The following is a 17,146-nucleotide window of genomic DNA, read 5'->3' as shown; positions in this document are numbered from 1 at the left end:
GGGGCCCTGGCACAGGTGGCCCAGAGGAGCTGTCTCATCCCTGGTGTGTCCAAGGGCAGGCTGGACAGGGCTTGAAGCAACCTGGGAGAGGGGTGGAATGAGATGATCCTCCAATCTCCTTTCCAGTCCAATCCAACCCAAACCAATCCAAATAGGACCACTCCCTGATCCTGTGATGATTCCCTGAAAACCTTGGGCTGGGGTGCTCTGCTGGTGAGATTCCTCCCCTTTAACTACCAGGAGTAACCCTGGAAGTGGGAAACAAACCATCTTCAGAGATGGCTCCTTCCCCACCCCAGGGTTACAGTGGGACCTTTGTGTGCAGAGCTGAGCAAGGAACACCCCAAAAGAGCTGGGGAACCACAACTCCCCTCCCTCCCATCTGATTCACCTGTTCCCAGACACCCAGCAGAGCACAAGGGCTGCACTCAAACCCACTGGAGTCCCCAGGCTGCTCAGACACGAGCAGTGACCACTCAGCCTCTCTCACCAGTGAATCACAAGTGAGGATTTAATGCTTTTAATTCATTTCTCTTCCCTGTGACCCCATCACAGCAACACCTTCAGCCTCGAAGTGCTGATCTGAGGAACAATTTGAGTGTCTCCTCCCAGAGCTGGTGAGGAGTCACCACCTGTAGCTGGTCTGGGGAAGCAGGAGTCACAAAGAGCAGTAAAACAGAACCCACAGAGGAAAAGCTGCTTCTCCCAGCCAGGCACTGAACCATCTGAGTCCCTCCAAAGCATCAAGACCTTCTAACTGATCCCTGCAAGAGGAATTCATAGTGGAATCCTCTTGAGATAGTGATAGTTTGATTTTTTTTTTTTGGTGCTAAACCTGGATCCACTGCAGAAACCCTGAAATTTGGGATTGAGGAAAGGGAAATGCAAGAGGGAAAGAGCAGAAAACCCGAATATATACAACTCCTGACAACTCCAAGGCATTTAAACAGCAGAGGAAACAAAAAAAAAATGTAAACCAAAATAATTTCAGCTATTTCAATTCTGCCTTTCTCTGAGAACAAAGTCAAACCAAGCTGCAACAGCTTCTTGGAAGAGCTGGTAATGGATTTATTTTTACAGCCTTGTTTAGCCCCTTTCCTTCCTCTAAAATACACTGGCAAAAAATAGGAAAAGGACAAAATAAGTCTGTCTGCTCTGTGATTTCCACAATTTAGAAAATTAAACCAGGCTGAAAAAAAAAAAACCAACAAACTACAGGAAGCCACTGGCTGGGGAAGGATCCCTGGACAGTCACTGTGTGGTTTATGACAACTGTTTCATGCACTGCTGGGTCACTCTGCATCTGTGGAAGCAGATGGAGAAATTTAGAGACCGAGAAAAAATGAACAATCTTGCAAAGCCTTTTCTTTTTTTAATCACTGGGAAAAAAAAAAAAAAAATAAAAATTTCAGTTCTCATAAGGGAGTTAATTCAGAAGTTGAAATGAACCTGTTGACTGAGAGAACTCCAGAGGCTTTTGAACCTGCCAAGGTTCATCAGCGAACCTGCACACGCACATCAGTGAACATCAAAGGGTTTCCAGAGGCACTGCAGTGCAGCTGGCAGCAGGAAATCAGAAGCCACAGGGGTGGTTTTCTCCCCAGAATATTATTACAAAGGCAAATGGATTAACTGAAGGTCTCAGGAGAGATCCTGGATCCACTGGCATCACCCATGTCCCCAGAAGCCACCAGCACAAGGCATTTCCATCATGCCACACACTAAATATTTATCTTTTTTTTTTCCTGTGAATAAATCCATTAAAAATCCACGAAATCCAGGGGAAATGAACACACTTTGAGCTACAAGCAAAGCAAAAACACAAACACAGCTTTGGAAGAACCAACAGCTGAGCCGAGAGACCTTTTGTGCCTCGCATTCATCACGAGGCGGGGAACGCATCGTGCTTAATAGATCTCACACATTTTCACATATGGCTGGGTGTTTTGAAAGGGTTGATGCCTTTCATTTCGTCCCTTTCTTGTTTTAGATGCCTTTCATGGCTCCTCTGCCTCCTGGAAAACTCTGAAGTGTGGATCTCATCAGTAAGAACTGAGTTGCAAAAGAAAATATTCCTCGCTGTTCATGAGGGAAAGCTCTGCTTTAACCTCTCCCAGGATGAACTAGGGCTTACAGAAATGGGGGAAGGAAATAAAAGACTCCTGAGCTGGGCTTCAAAAGTCTGGTTTCCATATGATAGAGCCTGGAATAAAAAGATATCAAATAAGACTGTGTGTGTTTGAGGCCTCAGCGTGAAAGAAGCTCAGACTGCAGAACAAAACTTCTGCAGCCCAACCTGGTTTTTTTCCTCAGCCCAGACCTTCAGAACAGATCCTTAAACTCCAGCCTTGCCTCACCTCCTTACACCATTTATTACCTGTATTTTTCAATATTCCAAGGGACACTTTAATCACCACGCTGTGCTTTAATTGTTATTAGCATTTAGATTATATGGTAATCTTGCAGCCAGAAGTCAATATTAAATTACTGCCCTTGCCTGCTGAAGAGTAATATACATATAGAATAGAGCTGAAATGTGGCTTAAAGTTTCAGTTCCATTTTATGTCCTAATTACTGTGGAATGTTATGAAAGGACTGGAACATCACACCATATATTCCTGTCATCCCACAGGCAGCTTTATAGGAACATTACAGGAGTGTGCTGAGCTCGTTACAGGGGAGCAGAGTTGAAGGGATGCAAAGGAACTGCTCATTTTTAATAAAGCCACGTGGGTTTGTGTCTCCCATCCATCCACAGCCTCTGGGATTTCGGTGTTAAGCTGGGTTGTCAGAGGCAGACACACAACAGGAGGAGGTTTCTGGCTCTCTCCAGCTGCTGTGGAGAGCCAGATCCTGTCAGATCCTTAGAGAATCATGGAAAAGTTGGGGTTGGAAGGGGTTGGAGAGCGAGACAAAAAATGAACAATCTTGCAAAGGTTTGTTTGTTTGTTTTTCCAAACCACTAAAAATAAAAAATTAATTCATGTCAGTTCTCATAAGAGAGTTAATTCAGGAGCTGAAATGAACCTGTCGACTGGGAGAACTCCAGAGGCTTTTGAACCTGCCAGGAAGGGCAGGGACCTCTGGGGATCCCCCAGTCCAACCCCCTGCCCACACTTCACTTGAGAGCATGGCCCGAAGAGTTTTTTCTATCACATGGAAATCTCCTCCCTTCAATCATTTCCCCAGCAAATGGAGACACATAGTCAGCTCTCCTTGCCATGTCACAGCAGAGAAATATTGCTCAGGGGATTGAACTGAAAAGTTTCTGTCCAGTCTCATTCCAAGTAAAGCCAGCAATACAAATTGTATCCCTTCCTCTGGGTTACTCAGATGGTTAATACACTCTGAGGGTGTAGTGCAGCTTCAGCAGAGAAATGAAAATATCATCACCCTACCTTTAACACTGAACCCTCCTGTTTCTATGGATCTATCTGCTCCACTTGTTTCTCCTCCAGCCCAAACAATTCACAGCCAGATGATTGTGTCGTGTCCCAGTCTTTTATATTCATCCAATTCAACAGCCACACATCATACAAAGGTCCCTGGAAATATCACTACATTCATTTATTTCATTGGGAGTTCATTATTCTCCATTATTAAGGGTCTGGGCTTCAAAGATATTTTCAGTTCCATACCTAAGCCTACACAGGCAAACAGGCCTCTCACAAACAGCTTTTGGGGTAACATTTAAGGCAAGCCTGTGTTTGAAGCCACTTCCAATAACCCCCTTTGATCATCTTAATTCTGAATTAACACTGACCAACAGAAAGCAGATGCTGCAATTTCTCATTTTGCCTTGGGAATACTTCTAGGGCTGACACCAACAGACCAGGTGGTAAAACTACTGCAAATTCACATTACTGTCCAAAAAACACAGCATGTCTTTTAAAGCCTTTTTTAATAAAGAATACTCTTAGATCATTCTTAATCGTGTGGCATATAGAAATCAGCATAAAATTGGGAATTCTTTACTTAGGGTGAGGGTGGGCAGGCCCTGGCACAGGTTGCCCAGAAAAGCTGTGGCTGCCCCTGGATCCCTGGAAGTGTCCAGGGCCAGGTTGGAGCAACCTGGGATAGTGCAAGTTGTCCCTGCCCATGGCAGGGGGTGGAATGGGATGATATTTAAGGTCTCTCCAACCCATTCTGGGATTCTGTGATGCTGCATGGTCCCAAATATTAATAAAATATACAGCCAGTATAATTCTGACTAAGGTTAATTTAGACTTCTGTGCTACTAACAGAGCATTCAAAATATAATAATAAAAAAAATCTAGTATAATTTCTATTGCTGTAAACCCAAATGATTGTTGACAGCTTTACAGTCACCTGCTGCAGGAAGAGGATAAAGCCCTTTATGAGCAGATGATGATCCAGAAGTACCTATGGAAGAAAGAGATTTTTTTTAATAGATATCCTGATAATAGCAGGGAAGGAAAGGCTCTTTACACGGAGCCAGAAAAATCCTGATCACGTTCAGACACGTTTTTCCATGGGAAAATTGCCCCCCTCCCTGGCACTGCAAACACCCAGAGCTTGAGGGGAGCTTTGGGTATGTGTGGCTTAGAGACAACATCATATTCTAACAGATCTATCCATGAAATCACCTTATTTCTGCAGGGCTTTTGCTCTCATTTGTACCAGCTCCACACCAGGCCAACTCCCTCCTCCTTGCCCTGCTGTTCCTCTCCCTGCAGGAGGAATCATCAACCCAACGTTGCTGGATGACAAAACGCTGTGGAAACATTTACTCATTACCACAAGGCATTTGGAAAGGGAGCTAAAATGTCAATCCTGCTCCTGCAGCCTCCCCAGGAGCACAGTGGACAGGCCAGCAGGTGGGGAGGGACAAGATGACAGCTCTGTGTGGCAGCACGGCTTGGAAAGCGTCCCAAAAAGCCGAGTGAAGCCTTGAAAAGAAGGAGCTGCCATTCATTCATCCTGGAAGCAGCTCAGAAACTAAGCAGGAGAGGCCAGGAAATAACGTGCTGAGACACCAAAATCCAGCTGATGGAGCACTGGGTGGGGACAGGAACTCTGTGGGAGACAACACAAATCACAGGAACAACCCCACTGACCAGAGCAGATAATCAAGATCTTACCTCCACTTGGGGCCCAGGGCACACCTGGGCACTTAGAAATTGAAATTACCATCAAGATTAACTGAACCCATGGCCTTATCCCTAAATCCAGGACATGACTGAGCATGATATTGAGCACAAGAAAATATTAAAGGGGGTTTTAGGCTCCTACCCCAATAGACAGAAGGCAATATTTTGAAAAGTGATCTGAAGTCCACACACAGACAGAATAAATATTCGAGTGACATGTGGTTAATACAAGATGATGTGAGGAATCAAGTCAGCAGAAGAAAATTGCTTCAGACACGACATTATTGCTATTGAATTGAGATCTCTCCTGGTGAGAGCTGACAGATAGAATATCACTCCAGAAGAACCCTTGGAATGTTGGGAATTGCACAAAAGCAGGGCAGGAGTGGGGATTGGAGTTGTTTAAAGCTCTGTGTTCTTGTTCATCACGAGCCCCTCACACACTGGATGAGTTCTCAAAGCCCTCAGTCCTGCCTGGCAGCCCCAGAGGGGGAGAATTGAGTTTCCAAAATCAGTGTTATCACCTTAACTGTCTCACACAGTGTGCAGCACCCATGACTTTGCTTCATCCTTTATTAATACACTACATGAAAATGGGAAAAAAAAAAAAAGAGACAACAAGAGCAGAAAGCAGAGCTCAAATGCCCCAACACCTCTTGCCTTCAAAATCACGTCACACCCTTTCAATTTAATCCTTTAATTTTTGAAAGAAAAATTATAAAACACTAAACAAGGGCAACAAAACAAAACAAAAAAAAAAAAAAGAAAGAAAAAAACAAGCCTAAAATTGCAGCAGGGGAGGTTCAGGTTGGCTATTGGAGGAAAATCCTTCACTGGAAGAGTGGTTAAACCTTGGAAGAGACTCCCAGGGAAGTTTGGAGTCACCATCACTGGAATTGTTCAGAATACCTGTAGATGTGGCACCTTCTGATGGAGTTGATCAATCAATATTATTTATGGCTGTGGAGGGATTGCCTGAAGGTTGGACTTGCTCTTGGAGGTGTTTTTTGTCAAACCTGAATGATTTTGTGACTTCTGAAAAAGGGGCATCTGCTGCAAGTCCAGAGTATGAAACACCCACCTCCCTCCAAACATTAAAACAAACATTAAGAGTTTGGCTGGAAGGCACAAAAATCTAAAGTTAAGTCTGTAACTCCATCCTGTGGTACATAGGTATTACAACACTTTTTTTTTTAAATATAAATCCAGGGACACAAATATTTCTGTCCCACACTCAGAGTGCTTTTCCAGGTTTCCTTTGGAATAGGAATTCTCAAAAAAAACCCCAAAACCCAACATGACTTTAAAGCCTTTATACCAAGACTCACAGTGGGCTCTGCTCAGCAGAGTGGGGGGACAAAGCTGAGCCTGAAATAATCCCAAACCATCCCTGCCAGGTCCTGAAGAGCCTGGCAAAGCCCTGCCAGGAGCTGGGCTACTCCTCATCTCCTGTCACCAGCCCCTTGTAATGTTCCTCAGCAATATTTGCCTTGAAATATTTGTCCAGGAAGAGTGAGAATGTGCAATTTTAGAGGTTCTTACCACTGCAGAAAAGAGCAGGGTGAACTAAACACTGGGAACTGGGAGACAAAAGAACCCACCCCGACTTCCAGGGTGATCTCTGGACACTTTACTGTGGGAAGGATCCAAGGTGTGTTCTTGTTCATGGCAGTATTGAAAAAAAACAAACAACAAAGCTGCTAAGAATATAATAAATACTTTCTAAATAAGTATTTCTGCTGATCCAACCCTTCTGCTACCCAGGCAATGCTCTGGAAATGGCCAGGTTGGGTAACATGTCACTCCCTTGGGCTGAAAATCTACAGGTAGGATGTGGAATGGAAGGACAGGCTGGTGAAAACCAACAAAGAAATCCTCAGTTACAGGCTCAGTTTTTGCTAAGAAGGCTCTGAGTGACAGTGGGAAGGCAGGTGGGCTCATCCCAGCCCTGTATCCCCACAGAAACTCGTGTTTTAAGGCAGGCAAGCAGAGGGAAAAGCAATAGTTGTACACCAAAACACGGCAGTGCCTCTTGAAAGGAAACATCACAGCAAACAGCAGAGATTTTCACTCACCCAGACATTAAAAAGAAATCTTCTTTCTTAGCTGAAAAAAAAAAAAAAAAAAGAAAGAGACAATCATATGTCTTGATTTCCTAAGCACAAGGAGTTTATATTGAAAGAGGGGTTGTCAATTTAGCTGAAGACAAGAAGTGTCCTTTTATAGCAGTTTTTAAGATGCACTCATGAATTCTGTATGAACAGAAGTGTCCTTGTTGGCTGATCGAATGCACATTTACATTCAAAGCCAGGCAGAAATTCAAACATATTTTAGCAGTGCTGTGATGAAGCACCAGCAGCATTTTCACCCATCTGCCCTGCACTGAGGGGAGGGAGCTGCCAGGGGAGCAAAGCACAGGTGAGGAGTCATTAAATTTACTAAGAGGTCCATTAAAAACCTGAGAGTAAAACCCACCAGCAACCAACACGAGTCTCAACGTGCAGTCCCCCAATTTCATTTCCAAACCTCAGCAGAGGACAGAGCTGTAAAAAACACCCCAGGCTTTCCAGAAACCTGAGGGAGGGTGTCTGAGGACTGGTGAGAGAGACAGAATAGCTGAGATATTTGATGACACTGCCTTGGTTCGCTTGCAAGTCCTGCCTGCAGTGCAAGTTCAGATCAATCTGGAACTGAGCATTAGCTACAGGTTCAGCCACAAGATTTGGCTGATCCATTTAATTCTTTTTTTTTTTATTTTATTTTATTTTAAGATATACAGCAATTCAGATTGGGAGAAGAAAACAACTTCCAATCCAAAAAAAACCTGCAGGATCCAAAACCTGCCTGGTGCCTGCAGAGAGTCAAGCTCTGGTTTGAGCTCCTCACGACTCCAGCAGTGTCACCTCAGACACACAGACCAGCTGGGATCGAGTGCCCAACTCTAACAGACCCTGTTGGACCCTAAAAGGGAGAGCAACAGAGCAAAAAGAAGAATAAATTCCCTTTCTGCAGGTCTGGCCCAGTAGAACTGAGGACTGAAGAGTCCTGCACCTCTTGCTTAGTAAATCATCACACAGGTCCTTCTTAAAATGAGGGGTGATTCCCTTTCCTTCCACTTCACCATAACCAGCCAGGCTTGATCCCAAAGCCAGGACAGCTTTTTGCCTGCTCTCTGTTCCATGGCCAAGGAGGGAGGTGTTCCAAGGCTGCTGTTCCCAAGCTGTGGATAAAGGGAACCATCAGCAGCATTAAAAGCAACTTTTAATATGCTTTGTTTTAAAGCAAACTGCCCTTCCTTTACAGGTGTGTGAAAAGCACTTCTCGGGGTTTTATTGAGGAAAAAAAAAAGAGAATATATAGAAAAATGGGGGAAAAATACGTTTTTCCTTCACTCTGAGAAGCAGAAATATCTCGTAGAAAGATCTCTACCATCAAGTTAAAAACCCCAAGGCACTTTAACCCTCAAGTCCTGCCTCACTGAATAGACATATTTTAATGGCAATGCCATATTTAGGGGCCTGAAGCTGTCATTTATTACGTTTATTACTATTATTTTACCATCTATTCTCTTAATTTCTTCCTATTAGCACTACTATTACCAAGTAGGAAACAGCTCTGAACTCATCCTGAGGTTGGAAAATGTTGAAGACATGGTCTAGGCTGGAGATGTCTGATCTCCAGTTTGTAATGCCAAGTAATGCAGAAATTCTCAGGAATAATTGTGCCCTCTTGCTTCCCAGCTTTTCAAATCACGGGTTTCATCTGCTGGAGTGAGAACACAGCGTTACCCAGAAAGAATTGGATTCAACAGTTAAGATGCAAAGTTGCAGAAGAATTAAATGTGGTTTCTGTGAGAGGAACGGAGTGGGTGGGGGAAGACTCATCCTAAAATAGTGCAGATCTGTGCTGGGAAGCCCAACACTTCATCCTGGAGGGCCAGAAGTGAGCATTCCCTACAAAACCTGTGCTGACTTAAGACCACCCCAGATCCTAAACCTGACTCCTTTAATTATGGTGCATGTGAAATAATTAAAGAGGAACACTGATGACCTTTTCCTCTCTGTGAAGTGCCACAGGACATTTTAAAATCTCTGGGGGTTTTCCCCACACCCTCTTGGTGTTTTTAAATCTTCAAAGCCTCATAAATATTTTTTTTATATATTTTTTTAGGGGAAAACTGACCCCACTCCTTTCTAGGCTGCTCTCTGCTCATCAAAGTGAAAGTTGTCATCTCGTTCCACGCTGACCTCAGTTACTCCCACAAATCAGAGCAGCCTTGTTGACTTTCCTCCCTTCCATAATTAAGACCCAGAAGGATGAAGCACGTGCCTTCTGAGCAATTGTCCTCAGAGCTCCACTAACAGCCCGTTGGAATAAATTTTGGCAGCAGAGTGTGTTTTCTCTGCAAGAACTTTAAGGCACCTGAAGATGGATTGAATTTGGCACGTTCTCCAGGAACCCTTTAGGAACTGTTAAGTGGATGCTCACTCGGATTTTATTTCCTTTCCATGGCTCAATGGCACAGACAGGAAGATGATGACACAGCACTGATGGCTGTTTGTCATTGCTGTAAATTCCCTCAGCCAGTGCCCAAAAGAGACACCCAATTTTCTCGTGTCCTTCTGCTATCCCAGGATTTTCAGCTGGCTGGGACACTGGGAGCAGGATTTAAACTCTACCCACCCCCTGGTGCACAAACACCTCTCTCTTCCCGTGATGATGCAGCAGATCAAAGTGGATTAATTTACCTCTTAATTTACCTAAAAATTCAAGATGAGATTCTCAGATGGAATAAACTCCTCTAGTGTCCAAAAGCTTGAAGAGCCCAAAGCAATTTGCTCATTAATTAAAACACAACTTCATGGGAAAATGATAATCCTCCCATTATTGCTTTTGGTATTGGAGTGTTTGGGGCGTGGTTTTTATTTTTAATTAAGTTTAATAGACCGCCACCCTCAAAAAAAGTGAATTTTTTACCTGCACCCTTCCTGTTAGGAACCTGTTAGAAATTAATATTGAGCTTGTGCTAATGGGAAGGGAAGTTCTCCAGTCCAGATTTGGCCACTTCCACTCCAGTCAAGCCCAGCTTTAATTTTTGCACATTCCTGGTGCACACCCACATGCTGCACAGCCCAGTTTTCTCTGATAAGATGATGAAGCAGGGATATTCTAATCTCCTGTCCATCATTTCCTCCATCACCCTAAAACCTCTGCATCTGTTTCCGTGGATCTTCTTTGAATGCAAGCCCCTGGAATTGTCAGCAATTTTCCGGACAAGATTTTACACAATCATCTGCAGCTCCACCAGTTCTTCCCCATCTCAGTTCAATCAAGATAAAAATTCAGTGACACCAACTGCATTGCTCTTGATTTATTGAAGAATACGTGTTTTTTTCTACTCAAGGGTCAAACAAACCTGGATTTTGTTGGTTTTAACTTACATGTACATGCTCAAAGCAATTCCTTTCCTCTTGCCCAGTTGTAATACTGATGGAAGGCACCACCACTGCTGCTTACACGAGGGAAAGTGCTGGATTCTGCACCTGGGATGGGCTGACCCCAGGTGTTTCAGGGGCTTCCACCACCCCTGATGGATGGAGATCACAACCATCACTTCACAGAGTCACAGAATATGACAAATTGGGAGGGACCCTCAAGAACCATCAGTCCAACCCTCAGCCCTGCACAGGTCCAGCCCCAAGAGCATCATCCCAACCCTCCTGGAGCTCTGGCAGCCTTGGGGCTGTGCCCATTGCCCTGGGGAGCCTGTTCAGTGCCAACCACCCTCTGGGGGAAGAACCTTTCCCTGAGATCCACCCTGAGCCTGCCCTGACACAGCTCCAGCCATTCCCTGGGGGCTGTCCCTGCTCCCCTGAGAGAACAACATTTTGACAAGCCCTGATAAAATGCTAACAAACCCCTCAGTGCCCCTGTGACACCTGCTTTGCCAAATAAAGCTCCCCGTGGGTAACCAAGGCCTCAGCAGCAAAGCTGTTCTCAACATCCCCAGCGTTTCACTGTCAGACTGCAAGAAACAAGAATATCAAATGTGGAAGAGCAGAGCACGCCAGCACTTCAAATCCCTCCTTTACAGCAACGTAAAGTGGTCATCTAATGCAGTGCTATCATAAAATTAAATCATGCTCACTTGTCATTTTTGTATGGCCCGGACCGACAGATTAAAAACTACATGGCAAAATGTAATTTCCCAAACTGAAGGCGTAAGGGGAGTTTGAAATATCTCCCTCTGCAGCGTGTGCCGAGGTTCCTGAGCCCTCCTGGCAATAAAGCAGCAGTCAGAGGGAGGATTTAGCGCTGCTGGCTGCCTGAGGGGCACAGGCAGTGCTCGTCCTCGCCATGCCAAGGGAAGCAGCGAGCGGCGGCCAAGGTTGTCTCTCTTCTTCAGAGCGGCCCTGGTAGGGGTAGAGCTGCTCAAGCTGAGGATTTCACAACTGCAAATCTTCCCCCAGAGAAGTGAAAAGAGGTTTTTTTCCCTGCTGCATCCTGAGGGCAGGGCACGGCTCTTCGTGCTCTGAGCCAGAGGTGTAAGTGGTTCAGGGGTCGGGCACAGAGAGTGGCAGTGGCTGGGGTGACACCAGACTGGCACCAGTCACTACTGGGGGGCCACAGGGCTCTTCAACATCTCCATTGGTTACTTGGGTGCAGGACTGCAAGGGTACTCACACAAAACTGGGAGGAGCTGTGAACTCCCTCAAAGGCAGGGGGGTCCTGCAGAGACCTCGGCAGAGCAGAGGGCTGGGAAGCACCAACCACGTGAAGTTCAACAAGGAAAGTGCTGGATTCTGCACCTGGGATGGGCTGACCCCAGGTGTTCCAGGGGCTTCCACCACCCCTGATGGATTGAGATCACAAACATCACTTTATAGAGTCACAGAATATGCCAAGTTGGGAGGGACCTACAAGGATCATCCAGTCCAACCCTCAGCCCTGCACAGGCTCATCCCCAAGAGGATCATCCCAACCCTCCTGCAGCTCTGGCAGCCTTGGGGCTGTGCCCACTGCCCTGGGGAGCCTGTTCAGTGCCAACCACCCTCTGGGGGAAGAACCTTTCCCTGAGATCCAACCTGAGCCTGCCCTGACACAGCTCCAGCCATTCCCTGGGGGCTGTCCCTGGTCCCCCCAGAGCAGAGCTCAGTCCTGCCCCTCCTCTGCCCCTCAGAAAGTTGTAGACCAATGGACACCCAAATTGCAAACCATCAGATCTCATTGCTGGATCCACAGGTGATGAGATCACAGAACCAACCAGGCTGGAAAAGACCTCTGGGATCATGGAGTCCAACCTGTGACCCGACCCCACCTTGTCACCCAGCCCATGGCACTGATGCCACATCCAGGCTCTGCTCAAACCCCTCCAGGGATGGGGACTCCACCCCCTCCCTGGGCAGCCCCTTCCAGTGGCTGATCACTCTCTCTGGCAAGAACTTCTTCCCCATGTCCAACCTAAACCTCCCCTGGGGCAGCTCAAGGCTGTGCCCTCTTGTCCTGCTGCTGGTTCCTGGGAGCAGAGCCCGACCCCCCCCGGCTCCCCCTCCTGTCAGGGAGTTGCAGAGAGTGAGAAGGTCCCCCCTGAGCCTCCTCCTGTCCAGGCTGAGCCCCCCCAGCTGCTCCTCCCAGCACTTGTGCTCCAGCCCCTTCCCCAGCCTCGTTGCCCTTCTCTGTCCTTCCCCACTCTCCCTCCCCTTCAGGGCTGGGCTGTAACAGGAGATGGTGAGGAATTCAAATGCCACACAGGAACTCCTGGGGCTGTGTGTGCTGGAGGGAGGTGGTGATCAGCACCAGTGGGGCTGTTCCTGCCACAGAACATCCATGGAAAGGCTCTTGTCACCCACAAACAGCGAGAACCAATTTGTGCCTCCCTCCCAGCCCAAACCCCACGCACAGAGCGGGCTCCGAGGCACCTGCAGGTGGTCGATCTGTTGGTACACGTTGGCATCTGCAGGAACGAGAGGGTTGCCAGAAACATCAGGGCTGCAAACAGAGAAAACTCCACTTTTCAGCTCGCCCAGAGCTCAGCTGCAAAGGGGCATCCCCAGCCAAATCAACACAACCCCTCCAAAGTTCTGCCTCTTGCTTTCTATAGGACTGTGACAGCTGCAAAAGGTCAAAATCTGGGAAGGAAACCACCATCATTTAAGCTCAGAGTCAGTTTTAAACCCCTCCCACGAGGCAATAATGCAACATCTTCGATGACTTCTCCTAAATAAAGGGGCAGGAATTCTGTGCCTTTCCCGAAAATCGTATATACTGCAGCTGGCTCCGTGCTCTGGCACACAGTCCAAGCTGTATTGATTAAAAGGTCTGCTAAGATTTATCAGACTTGATAATGCACTCTAGCTGATTAGGATTTCCAGCTTCAGAGTCAATACGAGCTTTCATGTGTGATGGAAAGCGCTTGGACTCACCCTGTTCCCACCTGAAATTTGATAGGAATCGTCTTAGGCCCCAAAAGCAGGAACACAGCGCTTCAAAAATTAAGAGAAATCCACTTTTTGAGCACAAAGGCACCTCGTGGGCCGGAGGAAAATGAGAATCACGTGCTGTAAATTGGTGATAACTGGGAAATTCAGGCCTGCAGAACAACCATCCTCCTCGCTTCAGTACCCTGAGTCCTTCCCCCTGCTTGGGATCAGCTTTGTGCCAGTTCTACAGCCCCCTTGTAAAGGGATTTTTAGCTTGTAATGGAACAACATAGGGGGAAAAAAAAATAAATCACCTTAATTAAGCAGCACTGTGAGTAGAAAGGCTCCCAATAAAATGTGCACCAGCATTTCCAAATGTGTTGATTTTGGAAAGCTTGGGAACTGAGCCCCTCAGCCCCGTCCCTGGGCTCTGACTGCAGGACTGATTTGCTCTGTTCAGCCCTCGTGGCCAACTGCACCAATATTTCTGTGCCCACACCACCACAGACAGGGCTGATAATGTTTTAAAGCTTAAGCAGCTGCGTTTCAGGCCCAGCCCAACAGCTCTGTGTCAGCTCCCAAGGAGAGGGAGATTTGTAGCCAGGCTGGATGTCAGTGCTGGTTGCTCCGTCCTTTCATCTGCACTTGAAATATTTCTGGCAGGTGAAGGGACCTTTTGAAATGCAACTGGAGGTGGACTAAAAGCTACAAGACTGGAGCTTTAGCGAAAAGAATTGATTGCCTAGGGAAAAAAAAAAGAAATAACGTGGCTGAAAATTCACATTTAGAATGAGCACAACTGGAAATTATCTATAAGATGCTTATTTACCCCAGAAACTGGATTGATGTGGAGTTGGGTTGGGTTTTAAAAATCTTTCTTCCTGCTTCTTTGGGATTTTCAACACCACCTCAGTGTGTAAAAATGGGAGTAAATAAACACCTTGAGCAAAAGGCAGTGTTGAGTTGAACATGGGAACAGTCACCTTCCTTTAGAAGCAAGGCAAATTTGGGAGGGGTGCAAGCCACATCTACATGAATTATTAAAACACTCTCATGTCTGGGAGGTTCTCTGCAAGGCTCAGCAACATATGTCAGCCTAAAAATACAGATCAAAACAACACGTTCTCTTAATTTTTTTGGTTGTTTACATTTGTTGGCAAGTTGGAAAACACGAAGTGGGGGTTTTAACAGAGCTCAAAGCATCTCCCTGATTCACTGCTCCAAATCTGGACCTCCAGCATCCTCTTTGAGTCATCCCACTTATATTTAGGGACACGCAGGAGCCTCGTGATTCTCTTCAAAATAAATGTGAAGAGGCTTTAATCAAAGCTGAGCAGCAGAAACTGTAACTGTCCTGCAGTTGTTCTCTTTGAAAATTCTATTATAACGTGAATTTTCAAGTCTTAGGGATCCCCAAAAAGAGCACCAAAAGTCCCTATTGTGGATTTTTAGCATCCAAATGCTGGAAAAATAAAAGAAAAAAAAAGAAAAGAAAAAAAAAAAGGCAAAAAGAAAAGGAAAAAAAAAGCTGAATTGCTGTTCTTGATGGTTCATTCCAAATTTCACTGGAAGTCAACCTCATCCTCCTTCCTACCACTGTGTCTTGGCAACATTGGTATTCCAGACACTCCTCTGTACTCGAGCCCTTCCAGTATATTCCAGAATAAGAAACCTACCTCAAATGATGGAAAGGCAAAGAATTTTCTATTAATTTGGGTGGTTTTTTTAAGGCTGTGTGAATCTGCTGCCAGCTGGAAAACGAGACAACACTCCCAGGCACAGGGGGGGGATTGTTGGGCTGCCTGTGCAGGGCCAGGAGCTGAACTCTCTGATCCTGAGGGGTCCCTTCCAACTCAGCATATCCTGTGAGCTGATCACACCCCTTCATCCAGGCAGCACTGAAGGCTGACAGAACATTCCTTCTCCCACTTCATCCACTCTCTCTGCTGTTTATTATCCCCCCATCACCACCAAATCAAGTGCACAGCTCGTGTTCAGCACCTCTGCCCCCTCCAATCCTTCTGAGGGGCTTCATCTGCTCAAACCCCCCGGGCTGGGAGGTGTCCCTGGGTCAGATATTTGGTTGGACAGGTTGCTGGTTCCCAGGAGGGAGGTGGCAGCAGATGTTCCCACAGCTGGAACAGCCAGAACAGCAGCTTTTGGCAAAGGGGAAGCCTTGGAAGAGCCAACCCAGCTCCCCTCCTCGGGTTTAGATTTGCCTTCTCCTCGTTGAAGAAGGCAGGGAGACAGATGCCCTCTCCTCACAGGCACGTTGGTACCATCCAAGAAGGGAGGAAACTCATTTTTAATCGTCATATTCTCTTCTTGGGCTTCAAACACTGCCTACAGCTCGAAGTGCAGAGCTGCCAAGAAGTTGGTTACAAGGCAGTAAAGTTCTTGCAGCCTAATTATTTCTTCTTTTTTAAGCCCAAAGAGAGGCACTGCCTCGCAGATTTCGTGTTTGCAAATTAATTAGATTTACAGCCCTGACTGGATGACCACCCAGTAATGAAAAATAAGATTCCTACACAAATATAATGCATTAGCTCAGCCATCCAGTGAACCAAAGCAGCACAGGAGTCTCTTTGGCTCTCATATGAACATAATTGCCATCCTTGCTCCAAATTAATGGCTTTTCCCAAGGATTCTGAGGGCCATCAGGGGAAGCTGCTTCAGATCTGTGCTGTAAAGAAGATTTTAGAATAAAACCCCCTAAACCTGTGGGTCAAATGCAGGTATAACCTGCCTGGAAGCCATGATTTAATAGTGAGGGGTTTTATTCTCATGCTCCTGGAGGCTGGAGAGAGAGAGAAACTCAGTTCCCTTCATTCCCAGGGTGCAAATCAACTGTCACCAGGATTTCTTGGGGCAATATTTGCCCCTGAATTCAGGCCTGGGTGTTCATTAAAAAGAGAAAAATGGCAATTGACTCTTTTTCAGTCCTTCACTTACTCTACTCTTGAACTTTGGCACTCCCCAGCTCCCTCCCCCCGCTGGCAAACACGGTCACTTGGCACAAAGGGGACCTGCTCTTGATGTGGAACTGCTGTGGACGTCACTTCCATCACTTCCATCACCCAGGGAAGGCCCCTGGGAAGCTGCAGCCCCCGCCTGCCCCCTGGACTCGACATCACCACCACAAAAGCCGCTTTCACACGAGCAGAAATCCGTGTACAAGCACGTCATGGGCGATAAACCAGCAGTGTTTGGTCAATCACGGGATGCAAACCCATCTCAGGGCTGCAGATCAGTGCAAATGATCCCACACAGGATCATTTAAAGATGTGCTTTAATCCCACAGCACCACTCAGGCTATTACTTTCTTATGAGTGACTTCATAATCAGCCATTACCACGAGCCCAGTCCTGTAAATAGGGGGAAAGAGGCAGTTTTTATTTTCCCCACGGCAGAACTGGGGGGAAATGCAGGATGTTTTATGCTTGTTTTAGCAGTAATGATCCATTCTAAGCTCCTCTTCCTTCCCTGAGTCTGCCCCTCAGGCAGGATTCAGTCATTGCTGGGACAAGACAAAGGCAGAGCTGGAGTGGGAGAGGAGATATTTCACAGCAGTAAGTGGCTTTAACTGAACCTTTAATTCAGCATTCATTCCTTTCA

At 46.3% G+C, this 17,146-nt stretch overlaps 1 long non-coding RNA gene across 1 annotated transcript in view; it reads right to left on the bottom strand.

Moving 5' to 3' along the window:
- LOC126645379 (uncharacterized) overlaps positions 1 to 17,146 on the bottom strand; it is a 97,661-nt gene that overhangs the window by 61,642 nt on the left and 18,873 nt on the right. Inside the window, exon 2 of the long non-coding RNA XR_007630116.1 lies at positions 7,187 to 7,217. This is a non-coding gene — a long non-coding RNA (uncharacterized LOC126645379). The remainder of the gene's footprint in view (positions 1 to 7,186; positions 7,218 to 17,146) is intronic.

This window comes from Myiozetetes cayanensis, unplaced genomic scaffold (assembly GCF_022539395.1).
Source record: "Myiozetetes cayanensis isolate MyiCay16 unplaced genomic scaffold, myiCay2020 scf30, whole genome shotgun sequence".
Taxonomy (NCBI): domain Eukaryota; kingdom Metazoa; phylum Chordata; class Aves; order Passeriformes; family Tyrannidae; genus Myiozetetes; species Myiozetetes cayanensis.
The sequence above is the reverse complement of the archived record's forward strand: the minus strand, read 5'-3'. Positions and strand labels throughout refer to the sequence as shown.